General features: G+C 40.6%; 1 long non-coding RNA gene across 1 annotated transcript; it reads right to left on the minus strand.

Annotated features, from left to right (window-relative positions):
* Positions 1-11,391: 11,391 nt before the first annotated feature.
* On the minus strand, positions 11,392-12,307 carry LOC143508843 (uncharacterized). Its single transcript, XR_013129512.1, has 3 exons — positions 12,252-12,307; positions 11,951-12,106; positions 11,392-11,485 (listed from the first exon to the last, which is right to left on the minus strand). It is a non-coding gene; the product is annotated as an uncharacterized LOC143508843 (long non-coding RNA).
* Positions 12,308-22,312: the final 10,005 nt, after the last annotated feature.

The following is a 22,312-nucleotide window of genomic DNA, read 5'->3' on the forward strand; positions in this document are numbered from 1 at the left end:
TGTACAATTAACTAATGTATAATTTTCACGAACAGGAGTTTATTACGGGGCAAGGAACTGCTCTATTTGTACCATGTTCAAATAAATGTGCCTGCCAGAGCAGTCAGACAGTGCTGTGGCTCCACTGAAGATCACAGCTGCTCCGTTTCTTGAGGGCTAAATGGAATGTTGATCTCTGGTTCTTCAACTCCACTGGATGTGTCATGTTGAATCCCAGTACTTTACCAGCCAATGTCCTTGAACTTTGCATTCTGCAAAGAAAATAGACCTCTGCAAGGTCATAATGTGGTCATTATTTAAATTCCTGCTATAACTACCATTATTACTACTTCCCTCTTCAATATTGTCCTGGGGTGAGTTTCCCAAAACGTTCTTAGTGCTAAGTACTTCGTAACCTTACGAAGTACTTAGCACTAAGAACGTTTTGGGAAACTCACCCGATTGGTACAGAGGTTTCGCATATGACCCATGACCCACAGCTGATTGGGAGTCAAATTTTTCTGTTGTGAGTGGGTGGTTATCCCATCCTTTGAATGTTAAGTCAGCTTTCAGACGAGACATAATGAACACAAAACGTGAACATTATTGGAAATATCAAGAAGTCCGTCCTCCTCCAGACTGTGTAGAACTTCATAGTAGATCTGGGTCACAGCTGTCCACACATCGCGTCACAATCTCTCTATCCTGGGACATTTGAGAGGATAAAAAACACTACTATTAGTCTCAATAATTGCAGTTGTAAATACATAAGTCAGTGCAGTGCTGAAAATGAACCAGCACCCAAATATCTGCTCTGTGTGGGTCCTGACTATTCTATTCTTCGATGTTTGCTTGCACAAATCTGTGTAGCTTCAGAAGACCATCAGTAATGGCCAACGGAATGTCTACAACCTGAGATGCTGCATCAATAATAATTTTTAAAAATCTTGATTACAAACAAAATCTAAGTAATCTAGATCAAGTGAGGGTTGTTGGATAATCCAATGGAATTTTGAAGAAACTCGTTCCAGTATGTAATGGAGCATGGTTTCCTAAATAAACTAAAGAAATCATGTTGCTAGTATTTACCTGTATAAATCCATGCTAATCAACTTGGCTAAGTAGGTTTAGCCAGCTTTAACTGGCGCAGTAAATAATTAACTATAATGTGATATATATAACACCAACCAACACTGACAATAAAATATACACTGAAGCCTACTTTGAAATAACATATCAATTAAAAACAAAAAATACATTGCACTCTGAATTTACCTGTTCCATAATGCTCACTGGCAATTTCGATCGACGATTCCAGTAATCTTCTACCAAGCCTGGATCATCGCCAATCTGTGACGTAACCCCGCTTGTAATTACGAAGCGAGCAGAACTTTTAGAAGTGAGCAAAAAACTGAAACACGCGCTGAAAACAGTGAAGCGCTCGCGTGGCTGCGAGAAACGAGCGTGCTTAACAGCGCAATTCTTGATTCTGTGCTCTCGTTATCACTGTTTTTGCTCGGTTTCCTTGATTTTGCGTGCTCAATGTGTGTGACTTGCTCGATTTACATTATCTTTGCGCTCTCATATTAAAGACCCTAATTTGACTCCATAGTTTGTTGTATGTTTGTTTGAAGAGCTCCGCCGTGCTTGTGTTGTGTGTGTGGCACGGCGGAACTCTTCAAAACAAACATACGACAGACACGAAGAGTTTTCCCAGGAAGACGCCCTGGTCCTCGCCGTGCCACAGACACAATACAAAAGCACTGAATATATATTTTACACACGCACCCCCACAGAATATTGCAAGTGTTATGGTAACCACTTAATCACAGACTCAAAATCTGTCAATTTTGTAGCACAATAATTTTTGTATATTATTGTGACATATGTGCAGAGAACTCTAACTTCAAAATATTTTGGGTGGCGTTCTGTTCAATCAAAATTTTGGGGGAATGGAAAACAAAACATTTGCAGTAGACAGTGAATGATGGTGACTTTCTGGTCTGACCATAATACATTCAGTAATATATTTTGTTTGATTTAATTTATATATAAATTTATATATATAATTTATATACTTATATATATATATATATATATATATATATATATATATATATATATATATATATATATATATATATATATTAGGGGTGGGACGCGATCAAAAAAATTAATCGAATTAATTACAAGCGTTGTAGTTAATTAATCGAAATTAATCGCATTTTAATCGCATTTCAATATTTAACGTGAGAAATATTAATTTAAGTTTGAATGATGAATGAATCAATGAACATAAGCATAAACTTCAACATCTTGTTTATTTTTCCACCAGTCTACTACACAGACCAATAGATGAGTGCAGAAAACAAAGCAAACAGTTTTCAGAACACTGGAAATTCTGACCAAAAATTTTTAATTTTGGGAGCTTTGCTCATGATATTGGAAGAATAAGAAGAAGTGAAGTAAATCAGATGTTTTTTAATACCATTTTAGATGGTAGACTTTTTCTTTAATTTCCCAGGCCTCTTACACAGGCATCTCCATAGTGCCTAGTGATCTTCTGCATGCTCAAAGCAAATGACTGGATCTTTCATTCATCATCTATAATATGAGCTGTCACACCAAGATAATTCTTGTTGCTAACAGAGGTCCAGTGATCCCCAGTCAGAGCCACATTTAGGGCACTCTTCACAATAACCAAATAATGTGATGCGTAAAGTATTGTAACGATCCTTAAGGGATTATTGGGTTACTGTTTCTTTAAGTTAAGTTGTGTGTGCGAGTGGAAAAGAGCGCGAGGAGCGAGAGTGAGAGAGAGAGGATTCGGTTATTTTTCTTGAGTGAGTTCGCTTGTATTAATGTTTAAATAAAAGAGAGAGTTGTCAACAGTAAAACTGTCCTGGTATTTAACCAACGTTACAGTATAAACGCCTCCGCCGCTCGTGCGAGGTGTGCGGAGTCGCGCGCGTCACTAGCGAAAGTTTAATCCAGTCTTGATTAGGTTTAATCAGTCTTAATGGTCCAATGAAGGTAATTTAAAAACCAGGACATTTCCTCACTTAAAAAAACACCGGGACAGGATGTGAAATACGGTCGTTTGTTCACCCTATCGTACTAGGAATACATTTATCAGCTAAGTGATCATTACTGACCTGCGCATTAGTACCAACATGTTTTGCGTTGAGGCGGTAACGAAGGGTGGAAGTGCTCGTGTGATAAGCGAACTCCTTCCTACATAAAATGCAATTAACACTATATTTATTTTTACTTCTATCTGGACGTTTCTTATATTTATATTTCCCGTCCACCAGCGTAGCATCTTCACTCATCTCCATCATGCTCATCTTATTGTGCGTCCATATAATCTGTATGTCTGGAACTCGTGCACTGAGAAACATTCACGGTGCAAAAGTGTCTCATGCGTTAAATGCGTTAATTTTTTTAGTGCGTTAATTTTCCTGTAATTAATTAATCGAAATTAACGCGTTAAAGTCCCACCACTAATATATATATATATATATATATATATATATATAAGTAGTGGGCCGTTAACAAGATGAGGGAGATTTGCACAGTAGGGGCGAGAACGAGTTTTCAAACCTGTGAATTACAAATCGTACGTGTGTTTACATGGATGCGGCCATGAAGTCACCAGGTTTGCTTCATGGAAAATTCATTTTTAGGAACGTAAAGTGTTACCGGAGCGGAGCTCGGAGCGGTCGTTTTCTGCATGGTCCTAGTGCTAGATTCGTCGCTATTTAAATATTTCTTTTTAACCGTTAAAACTGCAGAGGACCAAAACCGGCTTTTGAAAAAGTCCCCCCCAAATTACGTCCGTGAGGTTAAATGTAAATCCGTGTATCATTCGTTCATTTGATATTAAACTGAAAATCAAAATCGGAAAATCAAAAAAACAATTCATTATTTCGTTTTTTGTTTTGAAAATGAAAACAAAAAAACAAACCAGGCTTGTATTTTTCAGTTTTTTTATTTGATGATCCAAACAAAAATAGCTAAATAAAAAATCGGATTCGGAGCCGAACTTGATTTAGATTTTTTAACTTGACCCATTTGTGTGCCCCGGAAGTTACTGATATGTTTATTCTTCGTGGGCTTCATTTGTGCGGGAGTGGTCTATATTGATGTAGACAACATGACCCGACTGGAACCACATACTACTTTAATTAAATATTTATTTGAAGGTGGTCAGACGCATGCAGAGATTTCGTGCACGTTGCAGCAAATGGGTATCCAGTGATGATAGTGGTCCGGTGTTAATTTGTCGTTGTGTTTTGTAGTGCTCGTTTACTTTAGTCTTTGCCGTGTTTTCTGTGCCTTGTATTACTTCAGCATTCATACTTATATAAACGTGTTTTCCTTTCATAATCGCTGTGGTCCTTTATACTCCTTTGTGAGTGTTTCTGTGAAGTGTGTTCTCGGTATGCCTCGTAAGTCGCGCACTCTCTGTGTGGGCGCGGTTCACTTAGAGGTAGGGTGACCAGACGTCCTCTTTTTCCCGGACATGTCCTACTTTTGAGACCTAAAAAATGTCTGGGGGGAATTTCAAAATCGTCCGGGATTTTGTTCGACTGCCTCAAACAGAGTACATACACTGTAAAAAAAAACAGTTTTTTTACAGGTTTTTCCCAATAAATTTTACAGTTTTTTCCTGTATTTTAAAATGACAGGGAAAGTGTATTACAATTACCAGAACAAACTGTTTATTTAAAAATGTCATGTGATTTAACAAGAAAAATCTGTATAAATTAAATACATTATAAATCTGTTTTTTAACAATTCTTAGATAATAATTTTAACTAAACAAACTGTAAAAAGAAAGTAATATTGATTAATCTTAATGAGACAAAGTAATAGAATCTTCTGGAATTAATTTCAAGGAAATATTACAAGACAACATTGATGCATGTTTTAATTTAAGTTTTGACATGTTAAATATGTGATTTTCATGTTATAAAAGTGAGTAAAAAGTAAAATGTTCTTGACTGTGATTTATTTTTATATTTATAACATACATAAAGAGTTAAGGCGTTCCAGATCCATCTCATTTTCAATCCACTATTAAATATGCACTGTATCTGTATCACTGTATCTACACTGTAAACCCGGATTAGGTTTTAATAAATTATTTTAGTAATCATTAATTATTATTTCATGTTTCATAAAAAATATTGCCATTACTAAATAAAACTAGTTGTTATCATTATTGAGCTGAAATAGGCATTGCAATGATCATGTTAAGTAAAGATAACTGAATATGTTAAGTTTATGATTGGTAGGGGTGGGGCCTGTTTGAATCGGACCACTGCACAGTGTGCATGAAGAGTTGTTCTGGTTGTGCATATTGTTTGAAGAACCTTTCGTTATCACCCCGCTGCAGCCCAAATGCATGAGTTTTGAAATCAGTGTTTCTTCAAATGAGTATTTGCAACGTCAGCTTTCAGTGCATGTAACTTATTTAGTTAACGCGTAATATATTCTTATCGGTTCATATAGTGCTAGAACATGTGTCTGGCATTCCTGTCCGATCATAGTTTAACTATAACCGTAGCGTTGAAATGTGTGTTCTGACGGTTCGGAGTTTATGGCTCATTTTAACTATTAATGTTATATATATTTTTATATTGAAGCGTCGGTCCAATGGGGGACGGCTGTAACGTGGCTCGCGCCACGGAGCGAGGAGACGGACACAATCGCTGAGAAGAGCGAGATTTATTGCAGGGCATTCCACAATCGTCATCGTAGTGGCAGGCAGGGGTCATAACAGGAGAGCCATCAAGGTTGGACAGGTACAGGGGCATAACGACACGGAAAGCAACAAACGACAGCAGGGCAACACGAAACTGAGAAACACATAAACGGTCAGACATCCAAAACAACCGACAACCAGACTGGGGAAATACAGGGACTATATGAACACTGAACTAAACTAGGAACAGGTGGGGACGATTATGACAGGGGCGTGGCGGACAATCAGGGAATCTCAGAGACAACGAGCGGGGCAGGGTAAACAGGCACGGAACACAGACACGAGGGAACCCAGAGTGGCAGCCACGAGAGGGGGCGTTGCCCTACGTGACAACGGCGCTACTTCCCATGAGTCTCTGCGACTCCGGTATCGTTATCTGTTAATGTGATGTCTATGCATGTGTTGATTAATTGTGTACTTGATTATGTGCATTACTTGGTTTAAGTCCCCCTTCATCAATTTATGTAGTTGTACTGTGTGAATTATTCTATGCCATGTTTGTGTAGTGTTGTCGTGTTATTGCCGTTCTCTCATGTTTTGTGTCTAAATTAAGTCTCTTCTGCGTGATCGTGGGGTCTGGCGTGATTATGTTGTTGAGGCAGTTTGAATTTAAAAAGCCTTGTGCTGCGGTGGATCTGTTTGCTACCTCTCCTTCCTACACCACACTGCAATATTGTTATAATTGAATGTGAACTAGAGTAAAGACCACATTCAATTTTAGGAATATTTCCTTTAAAATGACAGTGTTGCATGTTAAGTGTTATAATCACCGTTTTTTTACAGTTTATGTATGTTTTTAATTTACAGTACTTATCTGTTTTTTTACATAAACTGTAAAAAAACGGTAATTTTCTGGAAACGGGGGCGCCAGAAAATTGCCGTTTTTTTACAGTTTATGTATGTTTTTAAATTTACAGTACTTATCTGTTTTTTTACAGTAATTTTCTGGCGCCCCCATTTCCAGAAAATTACCGTTTTTTTACACTTTTTTTTTTTACAGTGTACATGTACAGTGCAAAAGTGTTTACAAGCGAAAGCACGTGTGTCCGCCGGTTCTACGACGATTAAACGAAAGTGTACGTTTACGGAAGAGTTAAAGAGAAAAAACGTTCGACACACACACACCATCCACCTAAATCATTCACCGATACACCAATGACCCCCACCCAGCACAAAAGGTGTCCTCCTTTTCAGAAACTCTGGTCACCCTACTTAGAGGAGACTAGCTCCATTAAAGTATGTGCAAGCCCTTTATCGCGATTGTGTCCAACCCACCACGTTACACAGATATTGGTATATTATTTATTTTAGTAATTCCATTCAAAAGGTGAAACTTGTATATTATACTCATTCGTTGCACGCCGACTGATATATTTAAGAAAATTTGAATATTGTGAAAAGGTTCAATACTGAAGACAATATTAGAAATACCAGAAATATCAGAAATACTTAGATATCTCAAACTCATTTGAGATGCAGTCTATTAATGTAATTAGTCCATCTGAAAATAAAAGTACATTCTCCCTAACTAATGTATACAGACCACCAGGGCCTTACTCAGATTTCTTAAACGATTTCACCGATTTTGCAGCAAATTTAGCAGTATGTAGTGACAAAATAATAATGGTAGGAGACTTTAACATACACTTTGATAATGCGGAGGATCCACTGACAAGGGCTTTTACTTCTATATTGAACTCTGTCGGCATTAAACAAAACGTAGTAGGACCTACACATTATCGAAATCATACCCTAGATCTAATATTAACACTGGGTATCGACGTAGATAATATAAACATACTCCCGCAAACCGTAGCGATCTCCGATCATTATTTAGTAAAATTCGATTTTCACCTTAACATAAATACCCGCCCGTCTCCTCGGCAGTGTATAAAGCGCTCAATAAATTCAACAACAGCAATACAGTTTATTGAAACCCTCCCTGACTTAACTGCTTTAGCCCACTCGCCATCCGATCCAGGAGAGTTAGATAGTCTAACCGACTACTTAGAGAATACCTGCAGATCAGCTCTAGATATAGTAGCTCCACTAAAATATAAAAAAGCTAGATCCAAAAAGCTCGCCCCATGGTACACCGACCAAACTAGAAACTTAAAACAAATAGCACGTAAATTAGAGCGGAAATGGCGATCTACTAAATTGGAAGTATTCCACTGTGCCTGGAAGGATAGCATTATTGACTACAAACGGGCACTCACTAAAGCACGCTCAGCATACTTAGCCTCACTGATAGAGAAAAATAAAAACAATCCTAGATTTCTTTTTAATACTATTTCTAAACTTACAAAAAATCAAGCAGGCACAGAACCTCAGATTCCAGTAAACCTCACTAGTAATGTATTTATAGATTTCTTTGATAATAAAATAGAGAATATTAGACAAAATATAAAACCCTTTATTAGCAATACAACTGGTATGTCATCTGGTTTGGTTGATATTGATTTAAATTACATACCAGGAGAAAAACTTGATGCTTTTCATCCACTCCCAAAATCAGAATTAGAGAAAATAATTTCTTCCTTAAATTGTACTACCTGCACATTAGACTCAGTTCCCTCAAAGTTATTAAAAGAGGTATTACCAGCTGTAACTGAACCTCTTCTAACTATAGTTAACTCATCCATTACAATAGGTCACATGCCCAAATCATGTAAATTAGCAATTATCAAACCTCTGATCAAGAAACCAAATCTTGATCCGACTGTGCTGTCTAATTATAGACCCATTTCAAACACATCATTTATATCTAAGATCATAGAAAAAGCTGTTGCCCAGCAATTATGCCTATAAATCTGTATAGGAATAACACATTTGAAAAGTTCCAATCTGGTTTTAGGCCCCATCACAGTACTGAAACAGCATTAGTTAAAGTAACAAATGATCTCCTCCTTGCATCAGATCAAGGCTATGTATCACTGTTAGTGCTTCTTGATCTTAGTGCAGCTTTCGACACAATTGATCATAGGATCTTGCTAGAAAGGATAGAACGCTGGGTTGGAGTCTCAGGCACAGCCCTTTCATGGTTTCAGTCTTACTTAACAAATCGCTATCAGTTTGTAGAGCTCAATAATATTTCATCCAAACGTACAATGGTTAAATATGGGGTCCCGCAAGGCTCCATCTTAGGACCACTATTATTTACATTATATATGCTACCATTGGGCACAGTTATAAACAAACATGGTGTCAATTTTCACTGCTATGCGGATGACACTCAACTTTACATATCAGCCAAACCCGATGACAAACTCAGTTTAGGAAAAATTGAGGCCTGTGTAAGAGATATTAAATGCTGGATGTCTCTAAACTTCCTACAATTAAATGAGGACAAAACAGAAGTTCTCCTTGTGGGCCCTAAGGCCGCAAGACAGAAAATTCCTAATTTAATGCTTAATCTTGCAGACTGTCCCATTACACCTGGCACAGTAGCCAAAAACCTAGGCGTCATACTCGACTCCGACCTATCATTTGATAAATATATAGATAATACTACTAGGATAGCTTTTCTACATCTCCGCAACATTGCCAAATTAAGAAATGCATTATCACAGGATGATGCAGAAAAATTGGTGCACGCCTTTGTTAGCTCTAGACTAGACTACTGCAATTCACTACTGTCAGGATGTTCAAATAAGAATCTAAATAAACTTCAAGTAGTTCAAAATGCCGCAGCTAGAGTTCTGACCAGAACTAGAAAATTTCAGCATATTAGACCAGTCCTATCAGCCCTGCATTGGCTCCCAGTTAAATTTCGTATTGATTTTAAAATTCTATTATTAGCATACAAAGCACTACACGGGCTTGCTCCTGAATACCTCCAGGAACTTATTTCCTACTATGAACCCCCACGTCAACTAAGATCACAGGGTGCTGGTCTGTTATTAGTTCCACAAATTAACAAGGTAACAGCAGGGGGAAGAGCCTTTTCTTATAAGGGCCCCCAGCTTTGGAATAATCTTCCTAAATGTGTCCGGGACTCTGACACAGTCACAATCTTTAAATCTAGGTTGAAAACCCACTTATTTAGTCTAGCGTTTGATAATTAATATCCCCCTTAGATAAAGGTACAGATCCAGGGGTTCATAGACGAAGGGTTTTATGGTAGACTGGGGTGCTGGTGCTGTCATCCTGTCACTGCTCGTGGTCACTCAAGTTTGTTGACAGTGCAGTGGACGGATGCCATTGTCTCAGAATGCCCCCAAGCCTATGTTACCTTCTGGTTCTGCCTTTTTTTAGCTAGGCTGTAATAATTTAACTTAGTGCCGGAGTTGCTGCCACACTCCAGAAATGTTTATAATTTTACCTGTCCCGTATATGTCCTCATACAGAGCTAATTTTCCCTGTTTCATTTCTCCACATGGCTGCCCGCCTGCTTGAGGAATAATGAGATGAGGAGAGACAAGCGATCCATCCTGGCCGGCCACCTCCTGCCTAACCGGATGCCTACACCATGATGGACATTATTACATCTTTTTCGGTCTAAATGGACATTATTGCATCTTTTACATTCTGTCTACATTCTGTCTATATTGTTGTTGTTGTCATGGTGACCGGTGTCGGCCAGAGAAGGATGGGTTCCCCCCCTGAGTCTTGGTTCCTCTCAAGGTTTCTTCCTCATGCAAAAAAACTAGGCAGTTTTTCCTTGCCACTGTCGCCTTTGGCTTGCTCACTGGGGGCTAGGACTCGGCACTTGTAAAGCTGCTTTGTGACAACAACTGTTGTAAAAAGCGCTATATAAATAAAATTTGATTGATTGATTGATTGATTAAATAGCTAATGAACTAAAACTGATCTCTCAGTCTAGTTCTGTATGCTACACAGTCATGGGGAAGAAAAACAAGTAGTTATATATTAAGTGCATCCTAAACAACAACCTACAACTCTTATTACAGGTGCTGTTCATAAAATAAGATTATGAAAAGTTATTGAAATAAATAGATAAAAACTCACCACCACTATTAGGTAAGAGGTAGAAATACTCATATCTGACCATCTGACTTATAGGTTGTTGCTTAGGATTGCGCTTAATATATAATAGCTTGTTTTATGATCTTATGATGCACCATTTAAAAGCTATTGACATAATTAGACAAAAACGGACCTCCACAAATTGGTGCAAGGTAGAAATACCCATATAAATGTGCCATATTCTGTCAATTGTGATTTTTTTTCACCGCGATCGAAATTTGTCCCCCACTTTTTACCCATCTGTGCAGTTAGAACACACACACACTAGTGATTACTAGGGGGCTGTGGTGCACACGTGCCCAGAGCAGTGGGCAGCCCGGCGCCCGGGGAGCAGTTGGGATTAGGTGCCTTGCTCAAGGGCACCTCAGTCATGGCCTCAAGCCTGGGAATCAAACCCACGACCCTCCGGTCACAAGACCAGTTCCCTACAATCAGGCCATGACTGCCCGTTGTATTACAAGTTGTATTACACAAAGTGCATCCTAAATAACAACTATATACTTTGTGTAATACAACTTGTTTGGTGGTCTTATGATGGACCATTGAAAAGATATTGAAATTATTGAAGAAAAAAAAACCAGAGTGCGCAGGGGTTGGCGCCCAACAATTTACACTTGCCACACAACCCCCCCCCCCTTACTTTGTTTACTTAAAAAACATTCTGTGAATAGACCATGCATGTTCCCCCACATACTCCATCAAGCTGCGAATGATGACTTCTCTTTGCTTGTCAATGTTGCATTCTCCCTACACAAATAGAAAACATTTGTTTCATCAGGAAAACAACTATGAGGTATAGCTAAGCTGGCTTGGTCCTCAGAGACTGTCTGGGTGTCCATGAGAACATCTTTGAGATACATTGTCTTGAATATCTGTGTTCAAATAAAAAAAATGGTTTGTGTGAACTATGAAAATGTTCATTTAACATTTACGGCATTTGGCAGACGCCCTTATCCAAAGCGACTTACATTTTCTCATTTTAATACAAGTGAGCAATTGAGGGTTAAGGGCCTTGCTCAGGGGCCCAGCAGTGGTAACTTGGCTGAGGTGGGATTTGTGAAATGTAAAGGTTCTATATCAACTTAAGATATTCCAAGAATATAATTTGGAGGTTCTTCAAATTTTAAAAAGCACACATCTCATTTATAAAGTGGTGGAAGCAAAAGTGGTTCTACTAAAACACTACAAAAAAATGGTGTAGTGTTCAATTACCTTGTGCAAACAACTAATTATGCCTCGGATCTGTCGTCCTGCTGCTCCTCCCTTGGCATTGAAGATACATAGCAGTTTTGGTGTATACTGGTCAAGGAGTTACATGAATTTTGACTCCAAATGCAAAGTAGTTATGCGCAGGAACTCCTCTTTGATCTGTAAATGAACAGGAAATCATCTGAATGTGCTTCAAATGTACTTCTAGACAGTCAAATATAACTAAATTCAATGGGTCAAAACATACTGTTAAAATGCCAGTTTATTTTAAACAAGTAATTAAAGAATTTAAAAGATTACCTACCTGAACCAATGTAAACAGAGCTGGCCATCTTTCCTTCAAGTCTGCAATCAATGGACACTGAGTGACAATTTCCTCCCTACGTATTGAAAATGTTTAAGCCATTTTTTCACTTATGATCTTTCCGTTGTCTTTTTTCTTTACTTCTTCGACCAATTCAATCCTTACTCTTTCTAGAGACTCATTTGTCTCTCCTGTTGGGTAAGGAGGAAGGTAGTTAACCTCAGCTGTCTTTGGTTTCTTCACATTTTTTGCTGGAGCTGAATCATCTGGATGCTTGTGCTTGAGTGCATTTACAGTAAGCTCTGGACAACCAAGGTTTCGGAGCATTGTCCGGAAATTTCCCATCTTGTATTTCAATCGGATCTGCCAGCCATAGTTCCCTGATGCAGAGCCTGGCTCTTTCAGGCAGGGGTGCTTCTGAATGAGGGCATCTGCAACAGCACAAATCTGTGCGCTGGATGGATAGGCTACATATTGGTAGATTGTTTCTGCTAATTTCTCAAGAATATCTGTCTTAATACTGGGTGCACTGTAGAGACTGCCATCCTTGAGATAACTTTCATTGGCCCTTTCCAGAATCAGCTCAGTGTTGTAGGCGAATCGAGGGATGGGAAACTGACGGCCAAGGGACAGACCTTTCTGATCTTCTATCTGGGGACAACAAAACTGTGTCTGCAGAGGAGCCGCTTGATGAACATGCAGTGTCTTCATAAAGGTTCAGGGTGATGATTTCAGAGGCATCGCTGTCAGAGCATGAAGGTGGCTCCACAGGAGCCGCTAGGTAAATTACTTTAATTGTGTCTGTCTTGAATAGCATTAGTTGAACATAAGGTACAGAACTGTCCATCAAAATCATTGTCCATATATTGAAGGGCAAATTCTCCTTGCACACCAAATGCTTCTTGGACCTTGGACTTGAGGTTTTCTACTGAAGGTGGTATTCCTGAAGGGAGAGTTAATTTTCGGATGTCATGGTCCTCAAGTATTAACCTCAATTTTGCTGGCTGTGACATTCTGGAAATGGTTCTCAGGAGCCTAAAAGAAGTGGCAAGAAAAAGTTATATACTATATGTATACTATATGGTCTATAAACCAGAAAAATACACCACAAAACTTGTTAATACTATACAACTAAAGTTGCATTATATGAGATTTTATTAGTATAATGCCAATTCTTTTCCGACATACGCCAGAATTTTTTTTGGCATGCGTTTTTTTTTTTTTAAGATGCTTTTCCCCTGCGAAATCAACACCACAGGTATTTTTGTTTTAACAATAAAAAATGTGCAATTATGTTTGTGAATTGCCAATTAATGTAAATCATTAAAACATTCATTTATAAATTACTGACTGGTTACAAAAATTACAGACAATGATTAAATGTCAAATTCTAAAGACACATCAATTGACCATACTTCCTTACTTTTTTTCTCATTGGCAGCAAACACAGATTAAACATAGATCAAGCTTAGACATTTACTAGGGATGCACAATATGGGAATTTTTTAAGATCAATTGTGTCCGATTATGACAAATTTTTTGTAAATTATTTGATCAACACAATTACAATTACAATAATATTGTGCACACCTAGCATTTACAGATCTTCTCCAACATGATTACATACCTACTCAGTAATGCAAATGTGTCGCTTCAGGGTTACCAAGCATTTTCCTTGCACACTGTATGAAACCAAAGGGTACACATCAGCAAGTTCCTTTTTCTCAACAAGTAGTACCTTTCCTGTGTCCTCCAACTGAAATGACCTCAGGTGTTCTGTGTACCAAGCATTTTTAGCTTTCACTATGAAACTGAGAGTCTCCTGAAGAGTGACAATTTGAATAATCTCAATAAAATCGGGTAGTCCTGCTGTGGAACCATAAACCAAAATCATTCCAACTGCATATTTGGTTCCGTGAGAAAATACACAATTTGTTAACTGTGCACAGGTCTGGCTTGGATGTTTCCGAAGTATGGCTTCCTTGATATCTTTATCCAATACATCCAGTGGCACATTAGATATTTTAGAAACACACAAGGCTGGTTTAGTTGTACTTGCATTGTGGAAGTGATAGGAGATCATCATTTGATGTTTTGTTGAGAGGGATAACAACAGATTCTTAAAATTGCATATATGTCTTGTAACTCGTTTAAAGAAACTATGCTTTGCTTCAAATCGTATTGTCCACAATGCAACTAGGGGACCAAAGTCTTTCATCAAAAGTGGGTAGTGCTCAAGGAAGTGGTGTTTCGGAATTAGTTGGTCTCCAGAAAAGACTTCCAATAAACCTATGACGATGTTCTGATATTTTGGAGTCTAAGTACCAAATGGATTCCTCAGTATGGACTGGGGACACGACAACCTCCACAAGGTCTTTCAAGTTCATGATCAGCAGCCAACCTGGCTCATTGTGAGGTATCTTAGATCCGATGATAAATGGCAGAAATATTAAAAGTGCCCAATTTTCATGTGCCTTTCCACCTATATTCTTACGGGTTGTAAAATTGAGTGGAACTGAATGTGGGCTGTTTACTCTGTCAGTCCATTTGTATGGAAAATGTTTGATTGAATCATTCAGTTCAGCCAAAGATATGTACTTTTTCTTGACCCAAAGGTCAAAGCACAATGCCAATTTGTATGGCACGATGCCTTCAAACAAATCGTGGGTGATATCCGGTGGGTATCCAGAAACAAAGTGGAAATTCTGCAGTTTAGCACTCAGTGCACACTGCTTTTTGACACCATGAGAATGTACCAGTGAAGGATTTTCCCATAGAGCTTGGATATCCTGAGCATGAATCTCCTTTTTCCTAGGAGTAAATGTGCCAGATCTCACTTCATTTGTCTTGAATTCGGAACGCTGCCTCAAACAAAACCTGCAAATATACGAGCCTGAAAAACTCTCAACAAGGCCGCTTATTGAATGGGCACCAAGATTATCAGCTGACACACTGTACTGTGCCTTTAATGTTTTTGCCCAAACTGGTAATATAAACACCCTCTTGTTCTAAAATCGCAAGGTCATTAAGTAGAGGTTCAAGAATCCTCTCATAACCGAATTTCTTCACATCCACAGCCTTACTTAGCATAGCAAGATAGATAGATGTTAAGGAAGACCTTAATTCTGTAATTTCTTTGTTTTGCCAAAACAAAGTAAACTGCTGTTATCTTGTGTTTTTTTCTTGAAGTCCCAAGGGGATTGCACACTTCAAAATCATCCACATAAAGAATCAGTGAAATTCTCAAATCATTGTCAGAATAGAAGCAATTTTCCCTGTAGTGTTTGCCATCGTTATATGTCTTATATATGTTGCTACTCTGACGCTGCCAATGATGAATTTCTGAAAATGCCTTTTCCACAATATCTCTGTTGCCAAACACTTGCTGCAAGGACTGTAGAATTGGAATGTACTGAAAGCTTCTGTTATCACCGGAACCAAGAATGTATTCCACTGGTTCAACAATCATAAAATTCTCCTTGAAATATGCTTTTCTCTTAAATGCCGTACGAAATGGACTGTCTTCACCAAGTGCAGCACTTATAGGGTTGCCGTTGCACAGCTCTTCAGCTAATTCAGCTATTACTTTGTCTTCGGCAGTACAGCCATGTCTCTTAAAATGTACAGCAACAATATTCCTTATAACAGGAATAGATGCTACAGATGAAATGAAAGAGCTCTTCTACAAGTTCATTGATGCACTGACTTGAAACATTGTATATGCTCTCAAGTTTTAGCAATAATGAGCAGTGTTGCAAATAACGGCGTTAGGTAATGGCGTCATTTTGTTAGTAACGGGATAATATAATTAATTACTTTTTCTGTCGTTACAACGACGTTGACGTTACTGGTCATTAAAAGCGGTGCGTTACTATATATTGATATACTAACAGTAATCCGAGCGGACCGCTGCCCAGACTAGTGAGGCTGTGGGTACAGGGGAGTCTCCCTGGTAAGCGCTATGTGTCTGCCCGACTCCAGCCTGTAGCGCGAGAGTCGGGCAGACGGAATGAATGTGCAGACGAGCGTTGGCTTGGCTCTCGGTTGGCTTTCTAAAGTCATTGTGAGCTCCCGATACCTCCGACGAGGCGGAGTCACCAGGAAAGCCACCGAGAAGCAGTTGTGTCTGTATGCTCTTCCAGGCGCAGACCGGACAGAGGAAGGAGGAAAACTACGCCCCCAGTTCAGAGCCCCGCCGCCACAGCGCATGAAATCGTCGTCTTCCCGGAAGAAGACCTCCCTCCGCTACTCCCGGAAGCCGCTCCCCGAAGGCCCCCCAAGAATTTTTTGGGGAGGAGTACTAGCCACTCACCCCAGGAGTGGCCGGCTCGGACCTGGGAGGACGTCAATGCGGCGACTCCGCCCCCCCGAGGACGTCAGTGCGGCGACTCCGCCCCCCGAGGACGTCAGTGCGGCGACTCCTCCCCCCGAGGACGTCAGCCCGATGGAGGTTCCGCCCCCGAAGACGTCAGCCCGATGGAGGTTCCGCCCCCCGAGGACGTCAGCCCGATGGTGGTTCCGCCCCCCGAGGACGTCAGCCCGATGGTGGTTCCGCCCCCCCGAGGACGTCAGCCCGATGGTGGTTCAGCCCCCCGAGGACGTCTCGTCCACGCCGGCCGCTGTCCCCGCGACCCAGGAGGGGTCGTCCACGTCGGCCGCTGTCCCCGCGACCCAGGAGGGGTCGTCCACGCCGGCCGCTGTCCCCGCGACCCAGGAGGGGTCGTCCACGCCGGCCGCTGCCCGCCTGCCGGCTCCTGTTCCCGCTGCCCGCCTGCCGGCTCCTGTTCCCGTTGCCCGCCAGCGGACCCCGCCTGTTCCCGCTGCCCGCCAGCGGACCCCGCCTGTTCCCGCTGCCCGCCAGCGGACCCCGCCTGTTGCCCTTGAGACTGTGCTGCCCCCTGTTGGGCATGGACTTTGTGTGCCCCCTGCTCCGCCCTGTGCCTCCTATGTTCCGTTGCCCGTGTTCCCCTTGCTCCCTGGTCCCATCCCTGGTTTTGTTTTGGTCCCTGTCCCCGTGGGAAAACCAGGACACCTTGTAATTCCAGGGAGAACCATGAGACAACGTGAAGACGTTAAGATTGGGCGTTTTGAAAATAAACAACCATTAAATAATGTGATAAAAAGCGAATTATGTCTAATCATTTCAAGTATATGTATAAATATTTAACTTAAGTTTAACGTGCTGGGAAATATTGAAATGGACCATTACAAGGTGGAATTCAAGCACTTGTACGTCACTTTAAAGGTGTATGAACCCTGCAAACATGACTTCGTTCATTGCGCTGAGGCGTGGCGCGCGCGAAGTTACAAAATTCGAGAGGTGCACGACCTCGTGAATCGACAGCGCGCAAGTCAATCAAGTGACACTGCCGTCATCCATCCAGCGCTGATGAGCGCCAGTGACAGGATCATATTTCGGCCTCAAAACAGATAGCACGCGCTATCAAATGACGGAAATCCGTCGTGGTGACGGAGAACTTTTAACCCTTGCACTAGGCGAACATTTTTTTCTCGCAGACACGTCGGCGCAGGGCCGGAGTGAGCCCCTTTTTCAGCCCGGGAGTTTCCCGGCTAAATCCGGCCCAAAATTATTTTTTCCTCCCAATCGGCCCAAACTACAGATTGACATGCGCCAGCCCATCGGGAATCCTCCCGAATCTCCCGATTAGCCACTCCAGCTCTGCGTCAGTGCCTGAAAACTATCAGGCCTGAGTTTTTGAATTTATAATACTTAAAGCTTTTTCACGTGTGGGGTGTGGAGTGAACTGCACATCTTACCTTCAAGTTCTCTGGGCATTTACAAGCGTTTTGGCGAAGAACAAAATCTTGAAGTCTTTAAAATGGAAAGAAAATCCTCCGGAGAGAAGCAAGAGCTAACCGCAAACTTGTTCTCCTCTCTCTCTCTCTCTTCTTTACTAAAAACACACCTCGTCATGCCTTAGGTCTGCCCGTTCTTGTTTCTAATTGGTTAATAGCATGACACTCATGCTTACAGCTCACCTGAATGGATGAAATAAAACGGAAATTAACAGATAATTGGCGCCAAAATAGCAAATAACTCTGGGAAATGCAGTATATTTACACATCATAAAACAAAGGAAATAAAATATATAGGGCCTTTTTAAGGGTCCTGTATTTATATGGGATTTCTTAATGCTGGTCCTATTGGCACATTTTAGTGAATTACAACATACATGCACCGAACTAAAGACGAGTTAATGAGCTAATAAGTTTAACCATTTGTAATGGGTTACGTTAAGGGAAAACAACAACTGTGGACCAGGTTTGAGAATTAGAGGTTTTAAATCATTAGTCACTTAAAATGACACAATGCATTTTATGTATGTAATCAAATTATTACTGACATTCTGAGAAACACTGCAAGCATATTGTACGTGTGGAGTACAATATGCTTGCAGCAAAACGGCACGGCCGTGACGGCCGAACTACGTATCAACCCCCCCTCCACACAGCAAGTCAGCTCACTAGCATTTAGCTATTCAGCGCGCCAGATTTTCAGCTTCTTATCAACATGGCCGAAAAAGTTATCGCGCTAGCATCTAGCTATTCATCCCGCTAGCATCTAGCTATTCATCTAGCTATTCATCCCGCTAGCATCTAGCTATTCATCTCGCTAGCATCTAGCTATTCATCTAGCTATTCATCCCGCTAGCATCTAGCTATCAGGACATCCCAAATTACATTTATCCAGCATATTCATATATAGCGATATAGGTAAACTTCTCTGATTAAGGTGCTTACAAGCATAAAAAAGCACAACGTTTAAGGGTATTAACGTGATAAAATGACCGGTAAATTGGGGTTATACCAAAAAGTCAAACAAGAGCCCAAATAACGTTAACCTCATGAAGCCAGTTGTGGCTTTAATGCGGACATAATCTGCAAATATACTCTTACAATGATTTGTTACATGTAAATTATGTTTTGACATGTTAAAAGAGATGAGAAACTTACCTTAAATACAAAGTATGATGGCGCCCTTTTTTGCAGATGGCCGCTCTTTCTGATTTGAAATGAATGAAATTAAGTTCTCCCAACGTAATTCACAAATGTTACTCAGAAATATTGAAAATTTAAGTAGATGCCGATGAGATTATTGTGTTCAGTTTATACTGTAAAACTCTACGTTCAGTGAACATGAAAATGTTTAGAAACAGCATGGGCTTATCTTTATTAAGTAAAGTAAGTATTAACCATCTGCTCGACATTCTGGAGTTTTCCCAGTGCGAAGTGTTCATTTCTGGACCGATACCTACTGCACGTCGAGGCAGTGGTCACTTTACCAGACTGCTGGCTCTAAACAGCTGGCTCACTACAGCCTGTGCACATCGGAAGGTAAACTTCATTGACAATTTCAACATCTTTTGGAGGTGTCCTGAGCTTTTTAAACCGGATCAGCTTCACCCTAACAGGGCTGGGACTCAAATGCTTGTGGATAATCTAATGCATGGAATCACTCACATGCGGAACCTGCACCCAATCGCCAGCAGTAACGTCAGTAATGTCAGTCAAGGAGCCAGGAGCCCACCATCTCCTGTCAGAGAATCTGTCCACAGTCTCAGAGGTAAACTCCAGGAGATTGATGAGGTTCTGCAACACTACAGTCTGCAGTCTTGTAGGAACTCACTTACTTCTCCTGCACACTCAGTGACTCAGGTCTGACACACTGGAACCCATGCTCCTAGTCAGTTATTTTAAATAGCCGGTGGCATGGCTCTCAGAATCGAAATAAAAATGTAATCAAAAGAAAACACAAGGGCACAAAACATTGTAACAAACAAAATTTGATCCCAGTGAAATGCACAAGTGATGTAATTGATCCCAGTGAAATGCACAAGTGATGTAAGTGATGCCGATCAAACACATCAAGTCTTCAAAGTCTCCTTACTAAACTTCCGCTCACTCACAAACAAGTCTTTTATAATAGCTAAATTAATTGAAGATTATTGTCTGGACTTTCTTTTTCTAACAGAGACTTGGCTTGATAGCAATGGAGCAATAGTGCTAAATGAAGTTTCGCCTCCTGACTTTATTTTAATGTCTCTAGAGTAAATAAGAGAGGTGGTGGTGTTGCATGTTTTTACCATAAAGCATTCCGCTGTAAGCAGATCTCATTAGGGGAACATCCTACGTTTGAATATCTGGCAGTACAACTCAACAGTACTTATTCAGTTCTTTTGATTGTTATCTATCATCCTCCCAGACTACATGCAGACTTTCTTGAAGATTTTGAAGAAATGCTCTCAAGGATTTTAATTGATTTTGATTATGTTTTAATTGCTGGGGATTTTAATATTCACATGGATATATCCACAAATCCAATCACTTCAGAGTTCATGAGGATGCTTAACTCTTTTGATCTCATACAGCATGTATCAGGCCCAACTCATAAGCATGACCACATTTTAGATTTGATCATTTCTAAAAGCATAGAGGTTAATAATACTGAAATTATTGATGTTGCAATCTCTGACCATTTTGGTGTATTTTTCAATATGTCTGTGTTTTCAATATGTCTGTGTCTCACTGGGATGTGTTTCTGGGACTTTTTGCCCTAGTGGACTCGGGAGCCTTGGGCAGCGTAATGTGGCAGAGCGAGGCAGATCGGCTGGGCATACCCTTGAAGAGGCTGGAAGAACCAAGGCGCGTGCATGCACTGGAAGGCCGACCTGTGGGCGGAGGGTTTATCCACTTCCACACTGCAACAGTTCTCCACATTCAGGGTCACACAGAGCATATTTGTTTCTACATCCTCCCGTTCACAAAACACTCCATCACACTAGGTCTCCCTTGGTTTAAACTGCAGAACCCGGTACGTTTGCTTAAATGGGTCATGCCTCTCTGTAGGGTCCAGTTCTCCCCCGGGTAGCTGTTCAGTCTACTAGCAGAGAACCTAAACATCCAGGCAAGCCAAAAGATTCCAGGTCCGTATCGGGATTTAGCGGAAGTATTTAGCTTGACCAAAGCCACTCAGCTCCCCCCACACCATCTATGGGACTGCAGCCCTCAAGGTGAGCACCACACCTCCTCGCGGTCGTGTCTACAATCATGGCCAAAAGTTTTGAGAATGATACAACTATACATTTTTACAGTCTACTGCTTCAGTTTTTATAATGGCAATTTGCATATACTCCAGAATGTTATAAAGAGTGATCAGCTTAACAACAATTAATTGCAAATCAGTATTTGCCTAGAACATGAATGTTATCCCCCAAAACATATTTCAACTTCATTGCAGCCCTGCCTTAAAAGGACCAGCTAACATTGTTTCAGTGATTCCTCCATTAACACAGGTGTGGATGTTGATGAGGACAGGGCTGGAGATCAATCTGTCATGATTAAGTAAGAATGACACCACTGGACACTTTAAAAGGAGGCTGGTGCTTGGCAACATTGTTTCTTTTCTGTTAACCATGGTTATCTCTAAAGAAACACGTGCAGTCATCATTGCACTGCACAAAAATGGCCTAACAGGGCCTAAGAGCAGCTAGAAAGATTGCACCTCAGTCAACAATCTATCACATCATCAAGAACTTCAAGGAAAGAAGTTGCCAAAAAAGCTCCATGGCGCCCAAGAAAGACCAGCAAGCACCAGGACCATCTGTTAAAAGTGTTTCAGCTGTGGGATCGGGCTACCAGCAGTTCAGAGCTTGCTCAGGAATGGCAGCAGGCAGGTGTGAGTGCATCTGCACGCACTGTGAGGCAGAGACTCTTGGAGCAAGGAGGGCAGCAAAGAAGCCACTTCTCTCCAGAAAAAACATCAGGGACAGACTCATATTCTGCAAAAGGTACAGGGAGTTGACTGCTGAGGACTGGGGTAAAGTCATTTTCTCTGATGAATCCCCTTTCCGATTGTTTGGGACATCTGGAAAACAGCTTGTTCGAAGAAGACGAGGTGAGCGCTACCGCCAGTCTTGTCTCATGCCAACTGTAAAGCATCCTGAAACCATTCATGTGTGGGGTTGCTTCTTAGCCAAGGGAATCGGCTCTCTCACAGTCTTGCCTAAAAACACAGCCATGAATAAAGAATGGTACCAGAA

This window comes from Brachyhypopomus gauderio, chromosome 2, assembly GCF_052324685.1.
Source record: "Brachyhypopomus gauderio isolate BG-103 chromosome 2, BGAUD_0.2, whole genome shotgun sequence".
NCBI lineage: Eukaryota > Metazoa > Chordata > Actinopteri > Gymnotiformes > Hypopomidae > Brachyhypopomus > Brachyhypopomus gauderio.